The sequence below is a fragment of the Bos grunniens genome, chromosome 13 (assembly GCF_055505025.1).
Source record: "Bos grunniens cultivar Pamir isolate PY7600 chromosome 13, Bosgru_T2T1.0, whole genome shotgun sequence".
NCBI lineage: Eukaryota > Metazoa > Chordata > Mammalia > Artiodactyla > Bovidae > Bos > Bos grunniens.
Genome location: NC_141177.1, coordinates 14,334,068 through 14,354,050, shown reverse-complemented (window position 1 = coordinate 14,354,050; position 19,983 = coordinate 14,334,068). Strand labels below are relative to the sequence as shown.

Here is a 19,983-nt window from a genome sequence, read left to right as displayed (position 1 = left end):
CATGCCTGGAGAATCCTATGGACAGAGGAGCCTGGCGGGCTACAGTAGATGGGGTTGCAAAGAGTCAGACACGACTGAAGCAACTCAGCATGTACCTGGGCAATGGGTACTGTTAGCAACACCACTTTACAAAGGAAGAAACCGGAGGTCAGGGGGGGTTATGTGACTTGCCCAGCGTCACACATGGTTCCAGAGTTCCACATCTTGGCCTTGCAGACTTAAAAAATACAGCCTAAAAGTTGATAGTTACGTTTCATTCAGCAGGAATTTTTAGGACTTCAAACTCTGGAGGAAACATCTCAAGTAACCCTGAAAGAACTGCTCCAAGGAGTCGAGGTGGGGGGCCAGGTTATGTAGAAGTTTTGCAATGAAAGGCAGGCAATTTGAGCATCCAAAGATTATTGGTAGTTAAAGAAAACCAGATATCTCAAGTTAAGGAATTTAGTGCTTCTCTATAAATGGGACAATGCAAGAGTCTGAGCTTTCTGAATTCATCATTTGATATGCACCTTAATTATCTGGGGCCTGTATCTTGTATTTTCACATTTTGAGTTTCCTCAGGGCTCACCATAGGAAGTGGCCACAGTCTGATGGCTGCTTGATGGCAGGCTATACCCTCCTGAGTTCCCTCAGGGCTCACCAGCTCACCACCAGTGGTGGCTGCAATCATTGATGGCTATGACAGCCTTTGTTTACTGGTATGGCAGGAAACAGGGCTTCCCTTGTGGCTCAGATGGTAAAGAATCTGCCTGCAATGTGGGAGACCCAGGTTTGATCCCTGGGTTGGAGAAGGGAATGGTTACCCACTCCAGTATTCTTGCCTGGAGAATTCCATGGACAGAGAGCTATTGTCCACAGGGTTGCAGAGTTGGACATAACTGAGCAACTAACACTTTCACTTCTTCATTCTATTTCTCAGCCTCAACAGATTCAAGAGCTTCCCCTGCCCCTCCTCTCCTCCCTGTGTTTCTTCCTTCAGTGTCTGTGCTCATCTATGAGTTCATCCAAGCCCCACTCAAACCTTCTAAAAGACCTCCTGACATCTCCCAAACCTCTCCACTTCTCTGCACCCACTGCATCACTGCCCCAGCCCTGGATGACTGCAGTGTCTGCTAACTGGTGTCTTTCACCCCATACTTTCTACCAATTGATTCTCTTGGCAGCAGCCAAGGGATCTGCCTACCTAAGCCTAAACACTGCAGCTTGGAACTCACTTGGTAGAGTGGGTGGAGTTTTCTAAAGAAGAGCTCAAAGGTGGTGAAAGAGCTACCAGAAACATGGAGAAGGGGGGTGCATGTAGATAGGGACGCAAGACAGGAGGAGAACTGGGCACAGAAGGGAGAAGACACCCACAGAGATCACTGTCCTTGTGAAGGCAAAACACAAGAGAAAGTCAAGGTTAACTCCACTTCTGTCTTTGCCCTTCCTCTTCAGTAGTGTAACTCTGTGACTGATCTGACTCTATAGAAAAGGATTATACGTTTAAAAAACAAAAACAAATATAGTGGAAAAGACCTTGAAGAATCTCAATACTACAGGCTAGAGGGTCTCCCAGCCAGATTTGTCCACACACATCCTCCTTTTCAAATATCGCCTAACTCAGTCTAAACTTGGGGTTCCTTGAATGCCCCCCCATGCTGTCTCCTATCTCAGGACCTTTGCACATGCAATTTCCAGAATCTGGAATACTCTTCTTTCTCATGAGTCCCTTCACTAGCTAATTCCTACTCATCTTTTGGGTTTTAACTTATGCATCATTTCCTCCTAAAAATCTTTCCAGAGCCCCAGGTCCCAGTTAAGTGTGCTCAAAAAAATATCACCCTGGTTGAGTCCCCCCTCATTAATTGACATCATTTTCTTATTCTTATTTCTGTTGATGATGGTGCCCAGTTAACTATTGATAGAATGAATAAATGAAGATGTGTTTACCAAAACCAGTTTGGTCTCCCCCAATCTGTGGAGCCTGGGGATAAAGGGTGCCCTTAGCCACACCACACCAGGGTCAGACAGACCTCCACTTAGGAAAAACTTCTCTGAGCTCAAAGTCAAAAAAGGTCTTTGGCTTCTTGGACTCAGCCATAGGGCAAGCTGGTAACTGAGTGGTGTAAGAAGACTTGAGGGGATGTGCAGGAAGCAGAGGATGGAGAAGCTGGATATGATCAGAGCAGGGCATGGGGAGCTGCTTTCATTTTCAGTGGGAATCCAAGGTAGGCAGCATTTGGTACAAAGTTTACATCCTACAAGTTCATGGGGAATCATGATAGTTCAGCAGGAACAAAGGCCTTCTTTCTGTTTCCTGAACACACCAAGCTCTTTGCTCTCTTGGCCTTTAAACTTGCTGGTTCCTGTACCTGGAATGCCTTCTCTCCAGTCCTTGCAAGGCAGGTGCCTCATCACTCAGATCTCATTTCAAGTGTCAGCCCCTCAAAGAAACATTTTCTTTAGTTGCCTCAACCTCTTCTACAGTCAGTATCTACCTTACAAGCCTGCCTTATTTATTCCATGTGTGCTATCTGTGTGCTAAGTCACTTAAGTCATGTCCAACCCTGTGACCCCATGGACTGTAGCCCTCCAGGCTCTTCTGTCCATGGGGATTCTCCAGGCAAGAATACTGGAGTGGGTTGCTGCTTGCTTCTCCAGGGGACCTTCCTGACTCAAGGTTTGAACTCATGTCTCGTGTTTCCTGCATTGGCAGGCAGGTTCTTTACCACTAGCTCCACCTGGGATGCCCTATATTTGCCATGGGATTTATCAATGTCATTGGCAATCCTATGTATGAACTTGACTACTTGGTTTATTCCATGCCTCTCCTGCTATAACCCAATATTCAAAAGGTCGAGCCATATCTGATTGTTTGCTGCTCTATCTCCAGTGCCCGATACACACCCAAACTTAGGAATTAGGTATTGTATAGATGAATTGGACAAATGAATGAATAAAAGAAGCCAAAGTTAAGTCCCAGCCTTTGGGAACATGGGGATTAAAAGGGTAAGAGCAGAAATTCAGTGATAATGCAAGGATATGCCAACCTGAGGCAACCTGGATATCTCACTTTGGTAGCATGACTCACTCCAGACCCACCTGTGACTTCCTAATACACAGTTGGGAAGTGCCCTAAGCCACCTGCTAACAGAGGAAAGCAGTGCCTCTGGCCTCTGCCTCTTAAGCTTAGAGATTGGCTGCTAGTTTGCTGGTTCTGAAATGACCTTAATATTTCACCCATTCCCTCACCTCCTTCACCCATCCCCTTCTTCAGCCTGATGAACCTATCATGGGCACTTGAGAGGGATGGGACAGCAGTGTGCTTTTGCAAGGAATGATTGATACTCTTGCATACCAACTTTGAGAAAACAAAGTCCCATCCTTCAGCCTCAAAGTCATGACAGTGATAATATGTCTTCAGGTTGATGTGAAATGAAAACCTCTGAGCAGTTAGAAGCCTTACGGTGATAGGTTAAGCATGCAAGCCCGTTTGTACACCCACGTTCATAGCAGAATTATTCACAATAGCTAAAATGTGGGAGCAACCTTGCAACCCGAGGTGTCCATTCACAGACGAACAAATCAGCAAAATGTGGTCTACCCATATAGTGGAATATTATTCAACCTTAAAAAGGATGGAAATTCTGATACATGCTACTTTATGGATGAAACTTGAGGACATTATGCTAAGTGAAATAAGCCAGACACAAAAAGGCAAATACTGTATAATTCCATTTATATGAAGTATGTAGAGAAGTCAAATTCAAAGAAACAGGAAGCCAAGTGTTAATGGAGAGTGGAATGGGGAGTTAGTGTTTAATGTGTACAGAGTTTGAGTATGGGAAGATGAAAAGAGTTCTGATGATTGCCTAACAATTAAATGTACCCAATCCTAGTCAAACCTATGGTGTTCCCAGTAGTCGTGTGTGGATGTAAGAGTTTGACCATAAAGAAGTCTGAGCACCAAAGTATCGATGCTTTCAAACTGTGGTGTTTGAGAAGACTCTTGAGAATCCCTTGGACTTCTAGGAGATTAAACCAGGCAATCCTAAAGGAAACCAACCCTGAATATTCATTGGAAGGGCTGATGCTGATGCTGAAGCTGAAGCTCCAATACTTTGGCCACCTGATACAAAGAGCCAACTCATTAGAAAAGACTCTGATGATGGGAAAGATTGAAGGTAGGAGGAGAAGGGGACGACAGAAGACAAGATGGTTGGATGGCATCACCAGCTCAATGGATATGAGTTTGAGCAAACTCCAGGAGATGGTGAAGGACAAGGAGGCCTGGTGTGCTGCAGTCCATGGGGTTGCAAAGAGTTGGACACAACTCAGCAACTGAACAATAACAATACTACTGAACTGTAGACTTAATATGGTTAAGATGATGAATTTTACGTTAAAAAACCTTTTTCAATATAACGAATGCAAGTCCTGGACTCAGAACAGACCTGGTTTGATTTCCAGTCCCACAACTTGCTAGTTCATGATCTTGGACCAGTTTCTTATCTCCTGTGTCTTCCAGAATGCAGTCCCAAATACAAAGATTCAGGCAACTGAAGCAGAAAGGAATTTAATTCAGGGAACTTGGTGTTTAAAAAACTTTTGGAAGAGTTGGAGGAGAGAAAGTCAGAGTCTGCCTTTCAGTTAAGACTTGTCATCATAACTGTGGTCCAAAGTCAGCAATCTTCTTCCTGCTGCAGCACTCAGGATATTACAGTAAGCCACTACTGACCAGCACAGTGGCCCAAGGATGTGCTGATCCAAGACCAAGGATGGGCAGGAAGAACACAGGCTCACAAGCTTGCCATCACTGCTTGAGAAAAAGATTGGCTCCTGGACCATTCTTCCTTCTGAAGCTTACATCTCACTGCTCATGCAGAGAACTTTGGGGATCTGTAGAATGTGGCTACTGGACTTCTGGTGCCTGAAACTCAAGTGAAGCCTGGAAGGAGATGAGAATCAATAGTGACCACCATATATATCTGTATACCTCCTGCCCATTAATAACACTGGTCTCCTAGAGTCTTATTTGGATTAAATGAACTAATGCATGGACTACCCTACTTCCCTCCCTCCTTTCTTCTCTCCTTCCCTTGTATCTTCCTTCCTTCCTTCTTTCCTTCCCTCTTTCCTTCCTTCCGCACTCCCTCCCTTCCTTCTCTCCCTCCCATCTCTCATAGACTTTCTGTGTCTCCTTCTTCCTATGGATCTCTATTAAGGCTCTGTTTCCATACCACTTCTAAGTTGGCTGGCAGTCAGCCTCCAGCCCCTGGAAACCATATCAAATCCCACTGAGGAACGATTTCTCACTCAGACCATTATCTGGGCCATGAGAATCCTATACCCTCTGGAAATGATAACCCCACTTTGAAAGGAAACCAGACTTTCATTTGTATCCAAGTCAAAGGAGACAAGAGCCTACTCTGGTCTGGAAAGACCCAGACCAAGGCACGCCCTTTTCCCCAGGTTCTAGGACTAACTGGCTGGCCAGACAAGTTGGGATATCAGCAGGTCAGGAGTCATCATTCAGAACAGAGATTCAGCAAAGTGTAGGAGGAGAGAAAGCAGGAGGTGGATGTTCAGGCCAAATGGTGTCATTAATGCCAATTACAAAAATGGCCCATTATCACCAACTAGTCATCACCATCACAGGCGTGCCCCCCCTGGACAACCACCAGGATGCAGCCATTAAATGTGACCCCTCCTCCTCTTACTCTTGCCCACTCCCCTGAGAGTGAGGGATGTTCCTCTGGCTGCCCTTTTACTCAGAGCATCCTGAGCTAGAGTGCCTTGAGAGGTGGTGAGCTCCCCATCTTGAGAGATAATCAAGAGAGTGATGACTTAGAGAGTTTGGGGTAGAGAGAATCATCATTGAATTACCTTCCAAAGTTAGACCCGAGAATCTTCAGGAAAGATATGAATTAAATATTTATTTATTTAAATTCCCACCTTAGGAAAGTGGGTACCATTATTCAGATAGATTAGAAGGCATAGGCTCATGGTTTGAGGACTTAGTTACATCACTGTGACTTCAAAGATACCTGCCTTTGTCCCACTATACTTCATTCAAAGGAGGCATATGACTGCTTGGAGTTAAGAGTACAGGTGTAGGGGCCAGACAGACCTGGGTTCAGATCCACCACCCACCAACTACGCATCTCTCAACAAGTCACTTCAGCTTCTCAGCATCAGATCCCAAATGAGGACAAGAGTGAGCCTCATTATAGTGAAGAACCTAGGAGATGACGACCATCGGGTTCCCAGCCAGGATCCTGGCCCATAAGAAGCCAGTGCTCAGTGAATGGACTGCCGTATGTGTAGTGATACAGCAGAAATGAGGGGCTGGCCCCAGAAAGGGATCTAGGAATGACAGGTAGGGGATACGGCCCACAATCACATGACCCGGATCATCTAAGAATCTTGGCTTTAAGCTGAGCAGACACTGCCAGCCTTTGTTCCTGCTCTTCCGTGACACAATGTCCCTTGGTTGGTCTGGACCCTCAGTGTGCCCACCCTGCCCTATGCCAACAGCCCCCAGGTCTCCTACTCTGCTCCAGACTTGATGTGAATCCTTTAACCATTAAATGCTGAACATCTGTTTTCCACCCTGAGAGGTTTCCAAACAGTAATTAGGCAGTAGAGCACCCTGCTAGGGTGGTGAGAGTCGATATCATTAGTGTGGGAGGGAGTGTGGGTTAAGTGGAGGTGCCTGGAGGCTTGGCTCATGGCAGGGACTGGGCTGGCACCAGGGTGGCCGAGGCCTGGTAGAGCAGCTCCACTGCCAAACCCCCAGCTGGCTAGCACTCTGAAGGAACCAAGCTTTGAAGCTATAAGAATAGGTGATATAATCAAAAGAGTGCTGGTTTGAGGTTAGAATGATATGATTTCAAAATCTATCCCTAAAAGATTCCACATATCACAACTAAAGATCCTACATGATCTTGCAAAACTTATCTTTAATTTTTTTCCTCTCTGTGTTACAACCCCCAAATCGTACTGAGCCATGTGGGACATCAAGATTTATTCAGGTTGCACATTCTTTAGAGTTTGAATCAAAGCTCTTGAAACTGACCCCAACCACCTTCTCTGACCTAGCAGAATTAGTCATTCCTCTCTTTGTAAAACCACAGCATTTTATTATATCTACCTTGCTTTAAGTCTTCACTTGGGGATATCTTATTTGCCTATATATTTCTCACTGGCATCAGCCCCCCAGGTCCTGAGAGATCAGGGTTGGCTGTATCTTCACCCTCTTCTCTGAATCTCCAGCCCCCAGAATAAGTCCTGGCATTGAGAAGGGGTCGTCTATTCTTGTTGAATATACTACTGAATATCAGGCTGTCTTATGAAGTCCTCACCCAGCTGACCCAACACCCAAGTCTCAGCTTGGCCAGTCTGAGATGGGAGCCTCCCCTACAGAGAGGTCAGTCTCACTTCTAGATGCCACGACTTTCAGTTTTGATTCTGACCACTTCCAGTTGAGGATGGAAAACAGAAGTTTTTTGTTTTGTTTTGTTTTAAAGTGTCTGAACATTCAGAACCACAAAGAAGAGTTGTCTATTTCGATACTTGCATGCACCTCTTCTCCTTTTCCCTATCCAGATTCAACCAAGTCCAGTAAAAACTGACTCAACCCTCACCCTGCCTGGAGGATCAAGTCCCAGCCACAGTCACACACACAAGCACTCTGGAGTCTGGAAATAAAATGAGTTCCAACACCAACCATCCTTCTAGTGGTCATGTTTCCTGCTATCTCTAAGTCTGGAAAGATTTTATGCCATGGACCTATTTATCCTCCTCTGAGCCTCTGGCATCTTCTGAGTGTTAAAGGGACCTCAAACACATGCTCCCTCCTCATTCAGTGAGTTGATATGCTGGTCTATGGAACATTCTATGACACCCAAGGTGGCATCTCAGAGAGCCGGCGATCTGGCAACTTCTTTCATTCTTCACCCTTTAGAGGAACAGACACCAGGGACCTCTTCAACTACAATGGACACCAAATAAAAAAGGAAAGTTGAAAACACCAGGGGAGACCTAGTTCCTCATACATGGTATGAGCCTCCTAGAGAAACAGCCTCCTAGGAATTTTGAATGAATCCATAGGTTTCCCTGAAGGAAAGTGACAGCAAGGTGACCAGTCAAGGAGAAGAGATGGAAGTAGCCCTCCCTCATGCTCTGCCTTTCCTTAAAGTGTGTCTACTTTTCCAGCATCTCTCCTCCTTCCTAGAGAAGCCATTCATGCCTCGGGTTTACCCTTTGGTGTCACTCAGGTTGCCAACCTCCAAGCAGAACTAGTTGGATCTCAGTGTTTCCTGAGTCTGAACACCATATGACCATGAGATTTCAAACCCAAACCTGACTTTACCACTGGATGGCCAAGTGACCACAGGCATTACTTCACCTCCCAGAGCCATAGCTTCACCTCCCAGAGCCATAACTTCTTTGAAACATGTATTTTGATGGTTTGCTCTGGGGATTTGATGAGATCATGCATGCAAAATGCCTGAGGGCACGTAGTGAGCCCTCAGTCACTGTCAGTCATTATTATTATCATAATTCAAAATACTAGCAAACTTCATTTGGGATACGGCACCAGACTATGCTAGATTTCCTAGAATTCACTCCTCTAGCACCCTGAATGTCTTCCTTTGTAGCTTTCTCCACATCTGTCATTTCTCAGTGTCTGGCTTCCCTCATGACATTTGAGCACTAGGAGTAGATCACAGACCGCCTTGTTCACCACTGTCCCAAGTGCCTAGAATAATAGTAAGTGATCAAAAAAAAAAGTGTCAGCCTAATTCATTCACATCCCATACATTCCCATCCCAGCTTCACTTCTTTTAAGTTTTTGCCCATTTTGAAGTTAACCTCTTAGTTCAGTTCAGTTCAGTCACTCATGTTCTCAGTTCAGTCACTCATGAACTCAGTTCAGTTCATATCTGACTCTTTGTGACCCCATGAATCGCAGCACCCCAGGCCTCCCTGTCCATCACCAACTCCCAGAGCTTACCCGAACTCAAGTCCATCGAGTTGCTGATGCCACCTAGCCATCTCATCCTCTGTCATCCTCTCTCCTCCTGCTCCCAATCCCTCCTAGCATCAGAGTCTTTTCCAGTGAGTCAACTCTTCACATGAGGTGGCCAAAGTTTTGGAGTTTCGCTTCAGCATCAGTCCTTCCAATGAACACCCAGGACTGATCTCCTTGAGGATGGACTGGTTGGATCTCCTTTCAGTCCAAGGGACTCTCAAGAGTCTTCTCCAACACCACAGTTCAAAAGCATCAATTCTTCTGCACTCAGCTTTCTTCACAGTCCAACTCTCACAGCCATACATGACCACTAGAAAAACCATAGCTTTGACTAGATGGACCTTTGTTGGCAAAGTAATGTCTCTGCTTTTGAATATGCTATCTAGGTTGGTCATAACTTTCCTTCCAAGGAATAAGTGTCTTTTAAATTCATGGCTGCAGTCACCATCTGCAGTGATTTTGGAGCCCAGAAAAATAAAGTCTGACACTGTTTCCACTGTTTCCTCATCTATTTCCCATAAAGTGATGGGACTGGATGCCATGATTTAAGTTTTCTAAATGTTGAGCTTCAAGCCAACTTTTTCACTCTCCTCTTTCACTTTCATCAAGAGGCTTTTTAGTTCCTCTTCACTTTCTGCCATAAGGGTGGTGTCATCTGCATATCTGAGGTTATTGATATTTCTCCCGGCAATCTTGACTCCAGCTTGTGCTTCTTCCAGCCCAGCGTTTCTCATGATGTACTCTGCTGCTGCTGCTGCTGCTAAGTCACTTCAGTTGTGTCTGACTCTGTGCGACCCCATAGACAGCAGCCTACCAGGCTCCTCCGTCCATGGGATTTTCCAGGCAAGAGTACTGGAGTGGGGTGCCATCACCTTCTCTGCATATAAATTAAGTAAGCAGGGTGACAATATACAGCCTTGACGTACTCCTTCTCCTATTTGGAAACAGTCTGTTGTTCCATGTCCAGTTCTAACTGTTGCTTCCTGACCTGCATATAGGTTTCTCAAGAGGCAGGCCAGATGGTCTGGTATTCCCTTCTTTTTCAGAATTTTCCACAGTTTATTGTGATCCACACAGTCAAAGCCTTTGGCATAGTCAAGAAGGAAGAAATAGATGTTTTTCTGGAACTCTCTTGCTTTTTCAATGACCCAGAGGATGTTTGCGATTTGATCTCTGGTTCCTCTGCCTTTTCTGAAACCAGCTTGAACATCTGGAAGTTCATAGTTCACATATTGCTGAAGCCTAGCTTGGAGAATTTTGAGCATTACTTTACTAGCATGTGAGATGAGTGCAACTGTGCGGTAGTTTCAGCATTCTTTGGCATTGCCTTTCTTTGGGGTTGGAATGAAAACTGACCTTTTCCAGTCCTGTGGCCACTGATGAGTATTCCAATTTTGCTGGCACATTGAGTGCAGCACTTTTACAGCATCATCTTTCAGGATTTAAAATAGCTCAATTGGAATTCCATCACCTCCACTAGCTTTGTTCATAGGAATCCCTTAGAAGAAATGGAGTAGCCATCATGTTCAACAAAAGAGTCCAAAATGCAGTACTTAGATGCAACCTTAAAAATGACAAAATGATCTCTGTTCATTTCCAAGGCAAACCATTCAATATCATGGTAATCCAAGCCCGTGCCCCAACCAGTAATGCTGAAGAAGCTGAAGCTGAACGGTTCTATGAAGACTTACGAGACCTTTTAGAACTAACATCCAAAAAAGATGTCCTTTTCATTATAGGGGACTGGAATGCAAAAGTAGGAAGTCAAGAAACACCTGGAGTAACAGGCAAATTTGGCCTTGGAGTACGGAATGAAGCAGGACAAAAGTTAATAGAGTGTTGCCAAGAGAACGCACTGGTCATAGCAAACACCCTCTTCCAACAACACAAGAGAAGACTCTACACATGGACATCACCAGATGGTCAACACCGAAATCAGATTGATTATATTCTTTGCAGCCAAAGATGGAGAAGCTTTATATGTCAGCAAAAACAAGACTGGGAGCTGACTGTGGCTCAGATAATGAACTCCTTATTGCCAAATTCAGACTTAAATTGAAGAAAGTAGGGAAAACCACTAGACCATTCAGGTATGACCTAAATCAAATCCCTTATGATTATACAGTGGAAGTGAGAAATAGATTTAAGGGACTAGATCTGATAGATAGAGTGCCTGATGAACTATGGATGGAGGTTCATGATGTTGTACAGGAGGCAGGGATCAAGACCATCCCCATGGAAAAGAAATGCAAAAAAGCAAAATGACTATCTGAGGAGGCCTTACAAATAGCTGTGAAAAGAAGGGAAGTGAAAAGCAAAGGAGAAAAGGAAAGATATAAGCATCTAAATGCAGAGTTCCAAAGAATAGCAAGGAGAGATAAGAAAGCCTTCCTCAGAGATCAAGGCAAAGAAATAGAGGAAAACAACAGAATGGGAAAGACTAGAAATCTCTTCAAGAAAATTAGAGATACCAAGGGAACTTTTCATGCAAAGATGGGCTCGATAAAGGACAGAAATGGTATGGACCTAACAGAAGCAGAAGATATTAAGAAGAGGTGGCAAAAATACACAGAAGAACTATACAAAAAAGATCTTCATGACCCAGATAATCATGATGGTGTGATCACTCATCTAGAGCCAGACATCCTGGAATATGAAGTCAAATGGGCCTTAGAAAGCATCACTATGAACAAAGTTAACCTCTACTTCTGCTTTATTGACTACACCAAAGCCTTTGACTGTGTGGATCACAACAAACTATGGGAAATTCTTCATGAGATGGGAATACCAGACCACCTGACCTGCCTCCTGAGAAATCTGTATCCAGTCAAGAAGCAATAGTTAGAACTGGACATGGAACAACAGACTGGTTCCAAATCAGGAAGGGAGTACATCAAGTCTGTATATTATCACCCTGCTTATTTAACTTATGCAGAGTACATCATGCAAAATGTAGGGCTGGATGAAGCACAAACTGGAGTCAAGATTACTCAGAGAAATATCAGTAATCTCAGATATGCAGTTGATACCACGCTTAAGGCAGAAAGCAAAGAAGAACTAAAGAGCCTCTTAATGAAAGTGAAAGAAGAGAGGGAAGAAGTTGGCTTAAAGCTCAACATTCAGAAAACTTAGATCATGGCATCCAGTCCCATCACTTCATGGCAAATAAATGGGGAAACAGTGAGAAACTTTATTTTCTTGGGCTCCAAAATCACTGCAGATGGTGACTGCAGCCACGAAATTAAAAGACACTTGCTCCTTGGAAGAAAACCTATGACCAACCTAGACAACATATTAAAAAGCAGAGACATTACTTTGCCAACAAATGTCTGTCTAGTCAAAGCTATGGTTTTTCCAGTAGTCATGTATGGATGTGAAAGTTGGACTCTAAATAAAGCTGAGCACTGAAGAATTGATGCTTTTGAACTGTGGTGTTGGAGAAGACTCAAGAGTCCCGTGGACTGCAAGGAGATCCAACCAGTCCATCCTAAAGGAGATCAGTCCTGAATATTCATTGAAAGGACTGATGCTGAAACTGAAACGCCAGTACTTTGGGTACCTGATGCAAAGAACTGACTCATTGGAAAAGACCCTGATGCTGGGAAAGATTGAAGGCGGGAGGAGAGGGAGACGACAGAGGATGAGATGGTTGGATGGCATCACCGATGTGATGGACATGTGTTTGAGTAGGCTCCGGGAGTTGGTGATGGACAGGGAAGCCTGGCGTGCTGCAGTCCATGGGGTTGCAAAGAGTCGGACATGACAGAGCAACTGAACTGAACTGAAGTTAACATCAGCTTCCCTACTGCTTCTCTTTCTCCCAATCCTAAATCTGAAGAAGCCTAAGCTCTTCTGGAGTGAGAGGACTGATTTCTACAATCCACATTGATAGACAACCTGCATGAATATAGGGTTCAGAGCCCAGAGACCTCTTGAGTCTTGCCTCTGGAAGAAGGAGCAGGGCCAGGCTCAGGTGGACTGTTCTGAAGGCTTTCAAATCCCCTTCCTTGGAGGAAAAGCCAGGCATGGTGATTAGTTCTATGTAACACTGGCAAATGCAAGATGAAACAAGCTTATCAGGCACTTTAACAAACGTGAGTCAGCTGCTATTATTCCCATTTTACAGACGAAGAAACTGAGACTCAGGAAGTTGAGGTCACTTGCCCAGGGCTTTCCAGTTCCCCAGACAGTGATTGGGAAGCATTTGAAAGAGAGCATCTGGGGAGATAGGCAGTTGAGCTCACTGACACATGTCCCCTCCCCCCATCCTGGCCCCCATCTCACCATGTACTGGAGGATATCTAGAAACCCAACTGCAGGCCATCTGGCTTAGTCTGGGGACATCAGATGTCAGACTGAGCAACTCAGAGATCCCTCCCTCTTTGGACTGAATCCCCTTATTCTGCAGGTGGGTGAGGGAAGGACAGGAGCACCCTACTCTCTGATCCCAGAAAGAAACGTGAAACTTCAGATACCCCAGCAGATCCCCTCTTGAACATCCCAGCACTGAGGCAGTGGGCTGTTTTTACTCCATCAATGGAAATGAGGGCTGGGTCTATCCTGGGGGCTTCACACTGGGACCAGACAGAGGCCAGACACATTCCCACCACTGGATCTCCACCTTCACAGCCCCTCATAGTCTCTGAACTATGCACAGCTTCTCTTCCCCCTCCACACCTTCTTTCTGTTCTTCCCTCTCCCCAGTTCTCTCCATAATATATTTGAAATATATCCAATATGAAAATATATATATTATTTACTATTTCACAGTGTTCTCACTGGGATAATCCTGTGGACAGGGGAGCCTGGAGGGCTATAGTCCATGGGGTCACAGAGTCAGACATGACTGGGTGACTAATGCACACACACATTTACTATTTCATATATGCACATCACAAAATACCAACCTGATGGCCACATCTGAACCATAGAGATGCTTTATTTATGCCACCTATAATGTTTTAAGAAAGCTTGAATGTTCTGCCCATATGAAAGTTTGCAGATTTCCTATAAAAAAAATACAGATTTCTACCTTCTCTTAAATCATCAGAAAGCTGGCAGTTCTGAGCTCAAATTCTCACATAGCAACAGTTGGCTAAAATTAAAGAACATCTTCCTCATTGGGTTGGGATATTTTCCCATGGTGTTTTCCCCTAAAAGTAGCTTCCTTCACTCATTTCACTACGTGGCTTCCTGGGTGTATATTTCTGTGCTATGAACTCAAAAATTCCCATTATATGGAGAAAAAACTGAGGCACCAAGAGCTTAACTTGCCAAGGTCACTAGTAGGGGACATCCCTAGGGTCTTCACTGATGACTGCCCTTCAGAAATTCCCAAGGGAATAAAAGAAGGCCCCTCAACCCACCGCATTCTCCACCTTTCACAATCCTCTTGTGCCTATCCTAGAGCTACAGAAGATCCAGGGTGATGAAAGATGAACCCAGGCACCTGATCCTCTGCCCTCAACACAAACAAGCTCACCTCCCCTGCAGGTGGCTTGTGGAGGTGGAGCTACCACCAGGGCAGGCGAGGACAGCTCTAAGGCCAACACTGTCCATACACAGCCTCACAGTGCCAAGCCACCCCAGCAGCGGGGCCTCCGAACTGACAGCACATAGTCTTTTACTCAAGATTTACTCACAGTCCTACTCATCAAGGGTGAGAGCCTTCTGAGCTGGAGGTGAGCACAGCTGCCCCTCACACACATATACAGTACATGCACAAATGTACACACCACAAACACACATGCACACACATGCAAACATACACGTGCGTACAAAATCACACATAAATACACGTACACATCACTTCAGTTTAGCTCAGTCGCATCCGACTCTTTGCAACTCCATGGACTGTCACCTGCCAGGCTCCTTTGTCCATGCGATTCTCCAGGCAAGAATACTGGAGTGGGTAGCCATTCCCTTCTCCAGGGGATCTTCACATAGACAAATATACACACACACACACACATACACACACACACACACACATATACACATACACAAGAACTCTTAGAGAGTGAGGAGGTGAGCAGTAAGAGGCTGGAGGGAAGAAAGGAAAGAAAGGAAGGGAGGGGTAAAACTTTTTAAATTACCATATGCTGAATATCTGCTCTGTGCCAGGCATTATGCTGTGTTTTCCATGCTTTATGTTCTTCAATCCTCTCAACAGCCCTTAAAAAGTGGGTTTATCTTACTTAATCTTTTCATATGGAGAAACAGAAGCTTAGAGAGATTGGACAACTAGCCCCAGGTCTCACAGCCATGATAGTTTGCAACACAGCTGAGGTTTGAACGAAATTCTCCTTAAGTGCCAGTCTCTGTGCTAAACCTTGAGAATACAGAAGTGGGAAAACATTCCTGGTACCTACCTTCACTGGGTTCCTTCAGGTGGGGAGGAAGGGCAAACATTATGCAAAAAAAAGTCACACAAATAACCACATGAACACAGATGTGGCAGGTCCGATAAAATTAAAGCACAGAACATCATGTATGGCTTTAGTTTAAACTTAGGGGTGAAGGAAGGCCTCCCTGCGAGAGTAACTACCCTCCAGCCTGGTTGCCCCAGGTATGGTTAAGCACCTTCCATCATCACCCTCCTGGGATAAAAGAGGGGATGGAGCTCCTACAACCTCACATCAGTAACAGTTTTAGAGACAATCTACCTAATCTTACATAACGGTTTGGGATTCCAACTGTTGGGCTCTTGTTGCATTGAAAGTCTGCTTAGCCTGGCCCATTCTGAGACTCCTCATACCTGAAGCCTACCTCTGTGCAAGGATTTAAACAGGAAGGACATCACTACCTCAGTGTCAGTCAGGCAGTCAGTTCAGTTGCTCAGTCATGTCCAACTCTTTGCAGCCCCATGGACTGCAGCACGCCAGGCTTCCCTGTCCATCACAAACTCCTGGAGCTTGCTCAAACTCATGTCCATCAGGTTGGTGATGCCATCCAACCATCTCATCCTCTGTCATCCCCTTCTCCTCCCGCCTTCAATCTTTCCCAGCATCAGGGTCTTTTCCAGTGAGTCAGTGCTTCACATCAGGTGGCCAAAGTTTTGGAGCTTCAGGTTCAGCATCAGTCCTTCCAATGAATATTCAGGATTGATTCTTTCACTTGACATCTGGTAATGAAATGGACCCCCTTCTAACTAAACAAGACCCCAGCTGGTCCTTGGAAACTGAGGACTTCTTCCTGAAAATATAAATGGGGACTCAAGTGATTGAAGGGAAAAAATAAAAAAGCATTGAGCCTATTGTCCCTCAGCCTGGTCAAACGGCTTCAAATGAGTTTCCAGAATGTTCTCTGGGCTTCCCAAAGAAAAGTTGCATCATTCTTTACCTTCCTCAACTGGAGCTCCCACACTTAGCTAAACTCTTTCCCAGCAAGGCTGCTCACAAAAATCCTCACCAGTATGTTGGAAAGAGAATGAGTTTGGTATCAGATAAACCTGATTTTGAAGCCCACTGGCTGATAACCATGGATACTTTTCTCAATTGCTATCAGAATCCATTTTTCTTAATACTAGCATCTTCATAGGCTGCTTTGGAAGGATACTGTAGTAGGCTCCTGGAACTGTCATAACATAACCATAGACTGGGTACCTTAAAACAACAGAAATTTATTCTCTCACAGTTCCAGAGGCCAGGAGTCCAAAATTAGGATGTTGGCAGGGTTGAGCTCTCTTTCATGGTTTTCTTCTTGCTTCTGTTGGTTGCTGTCATTCCTTGGCACCCCTTGGCTTGTAGCTGCATTGGAGGAAAAAAGAAAATGACATATGCAGGGAACAGGTATGTTGTATACAGTCAGCTAACTTTATTTGCATCTGAATCTGAATCTGAGTTTATTGTGCCCAGTTTTGAAGTCCTTTTCTTTCTTTCACCACTCAGTCAATAGTCATCATGCGTGCATGTGTGTGTTCTAAGTAGCTTCAGTCATGTTTAACTCTTTGCAACCCTATGGACTGTAGTCCACCAGGCTCCTCTGTCCATAGGAATTCTCCAGGCAAGAATACAGGAGTTGGTTGCCATGGATCTTCTGAACCCAGGGATCAAACCTTTGTCTCCTGTGGCTCCTGCCTTGTGGGTGGATTCTTTACTGCTGAGCCACTGGGGAAGCCCCAATAGTCATCATATCAAATCATAAATATGGCCATTTCATTCTCTATGTTTATAGTCCTCTATGGCTCCCCAGTGCCCTTAATAAAAAAGTATATCTCTAGAATAGCCTATAAACCCATTAACTGCCTCAGTCTGATCTCCTCCTCCTCTTCCATTTCCCCCTATTCCAAACCATTCATCAGTCTGTGAAAACTTCATGCATATTCACTCTCTCAAATCATGCCCTTTTTTTCTATCTCTAAAACTCAACTCCACTCCCTTTTCCACTAGAGAAGCATTTCTTCTCCTTGTTCATGACTTGTTCTGCATTCTGTTGTTTGTGAATCTTTCCCAGAAACCCCTGAACAAAGATCAACCCCCCCACCTATGAGTTCCCACAGAGTTCTCACGTGACTCCTTTACTCCCACCTATGAGTTCCCACAGGGTTCTCACGTGACTCCTTTTCGATTTGCCCAGACTGCATTGCCATTTTCACTGCCTTTATGTTCTCCAGCATAAACACCGTAAGCTCCTTGAGGACAAGGGTCTTATTCACTCTTATCCCCAGATCCAGCCCAACTGATCATGCTGTTGTTTAGCTGCAAGTCATGCCCAACTCTTTGCGACCCCAGGGACTGTAGCTTGCCAGGCTCCTCTGTTCATGGGATTTCCCAGGCAAGAATGCTGGAACAGGTAACCATTTCCTTCTCCAGGGGATCTTCCTGACCCAGGGACCGAACCCGCGATTCCTGCACTGGCAGGAGGATTCTTTACCACTGAGCCACCAGGAAAGCCACCAACTGATCACAGACTTCAGTATGCACATGCTAAAGTAGACTTCATATCTGAACAGGATCTGAGGACCCCCAAATGCCCCACGGGTGGAAAAAGAAACCACCAAACCCTTTCTGATATCTGTGACATCACCTAGAACAGTGAAGAGATCTGAATCTGAAACTCAGGAGACCAGATTTCTCCCTCCTACATTTTCCTCCTCTTGAAAACTTTAGCAAACCTCTTAACCTCACGAAGCCTCAATGTCTTCATTTGCCATCCTGAAGTAACACATGTACTAGGCAGGGCTAGGCATGTTTAGACATGCCACCTGTTTTAATCTCTACAGCAATCCAGGGATATAGGCATCTGATTTCCATTTTAAAGAGGAAGAAACTGAGGTCCAGAGAGTTAAAATAATTTTCCCACTTTCCACAGCTAGTAAGCAGCAGAGGTGGGATTCAGAGTTCCAAGCCCCCAATTCCAGAGATTTCACTTATTCCTTCATTTATTGCTTCATTCCAAAAAGTTACTGAGCATCTACTACACACCAGGGCGGCAGAGGATGAGACGGTTGGACAGCCTCACCGATTCAATGACCATGAACTTGAGTGAACTCCAGAAGACAGGTGAGGGACAGGGAGGCCTGGCCGAGCTGCAGTCCATGGGCTCACAGAGTCGGAGGCGACCTAGGGACTCAACAACAGCACACACCAGACGCGGCTCTAGATGCTGGCGACACAGCAGTCACTAAAACAGGCAAACATCGCCATGTTCAGAGCACTTAGATTTCCACTCGGTCAGGCTGTCCTTCTGAAACTGGTCGCACCAAGGAAAGGAGGCAACAGGACCGCAGTAACCCAGATCAGCCCCTGGGCATGCACACCGTCTTCAGAAGGAGGGCGGAGGAAGACTCGGGGAAGACGCTAGCCCCGCCCACAGGCGAGAGACGGAGCCAGATAAAAATCCCCTGGGAAGGGTAGGTGGAGTTCTTCTGAGCCTGCAGTTGTGCGGGCCAGGGCAGAGAGAAGGGACAACCTGAAAATGGCAGGTCACAAATCTGCTCTCCTGCCACCTGGAGAGCGCCCCCCGCCCCCCGCCCGCCGCCACAGTCCTGTCCTCAGCCATGTACAGAGCAATCGGTCAAGTTTATGATGCTCCCCGTGCAGGTGGCAGACCTACCATCATCCGTAATGGGTTGTTGTTTTTATTTTCCATTTATAGGAGAGCCTGAGTTACTACCTGCGGTCACCACGGCCATTAAACTGCTCCAGGGTCGTAGATTTACATATTGGCCACGTGACCTGCAACAAGCTTTGCGGGGACGTGGGGGGAGGAGTTTGTTTACAGTCTAATTAGAGCTGGTGATTGATACACAGGGACAAAGGAGAGCAGCCTCATCAACCCCTAGAAGCCCAGGAAACGCTCGCTCACAGTGCACTCCTGAAAGATAACCACGGTGGAGCGGCAGGCCGGGTGCGCTGAAAGGAAGGACCACAGGTAAGGAAAAGGATCCAGAACAGGTGGACACACTCCCCCAGCTGGACTGGCCAGGGAGAGCTGGGAAGTGGGTGGAGAGAAGCTCGGAGGTCCTTCGCTCCTCTCCTCCACCGTATCCAATTAATGTAGTAATTAAGTCTATTACCTGAACAAAGGTTGCCGACAACCAGTTAATAACACGCTGCAGCCGCCACAGCTTTCAACCTGAGATCTCAAAACACGTTATAAATAATTAAATGCTATTATTTAGTGATTTGTGTAATCAAAGAACTTTACAACCATCTTTTTTTTTTTTTTTTCTTTTGCTGCACACAACTCAGTACCATGCTCCACAGTGAGGAAAATTGATACATAGAAAGATGCCAGGTGACCTGGTTTAGATCACCTAACACCTCACTCAGCAGGCTCTTGGTGTTCACCACCTTCAAAAATCAGGGAGAGAGATCCAGCAGGGCAAAGCAGCCACTTCCAGTCCTGGCCTCTGCCATGAACCTCCTTTCAGCATCTGAACCCTCCAACTTGAACAGGGTCACAGAATGTACCCCTTTTTCATGTGGGTTAGTAGAGGGACAGGCTTTGATTATTACAAGCAA

General features: G+C 45.4%; 1 long non-coding RNA gene across 6 annotated transcripts; it reads right to left on the bottom strand.

The window, feature by feature from the left end:
- Positions 1–4,541: 4,541 nt before the first annotated feature.
- Positions 4,542–19,456, bottom strand: LOC147360237 (uncharacterized). Of its 6 annotated transcripts, none has more exons than XR_015138629.1 (4): positions 18,479–19,043; positions 16,621–16,764; positions 15,822–16,210; positions 4,542–4,927 (listed from the first exon to the last, which is right to left on the bottom strand). It is a non-coding gene; the product is annotated as an uncharacterized LOC147360237 (long non-coding RNA). The 6 variants fall into 6 exon arrangements; XR_015138632.1 differs by having other exon boundaries at positions 16,650–16,764; XR_015138631.1 differs by lacking the exons at positions 15,822–16,210; positions 18,479–19,043 and adding an exon at positions 19,073–19,456.
- Positions 19,457–19,983: the final 527 nt, after the last annotated feature.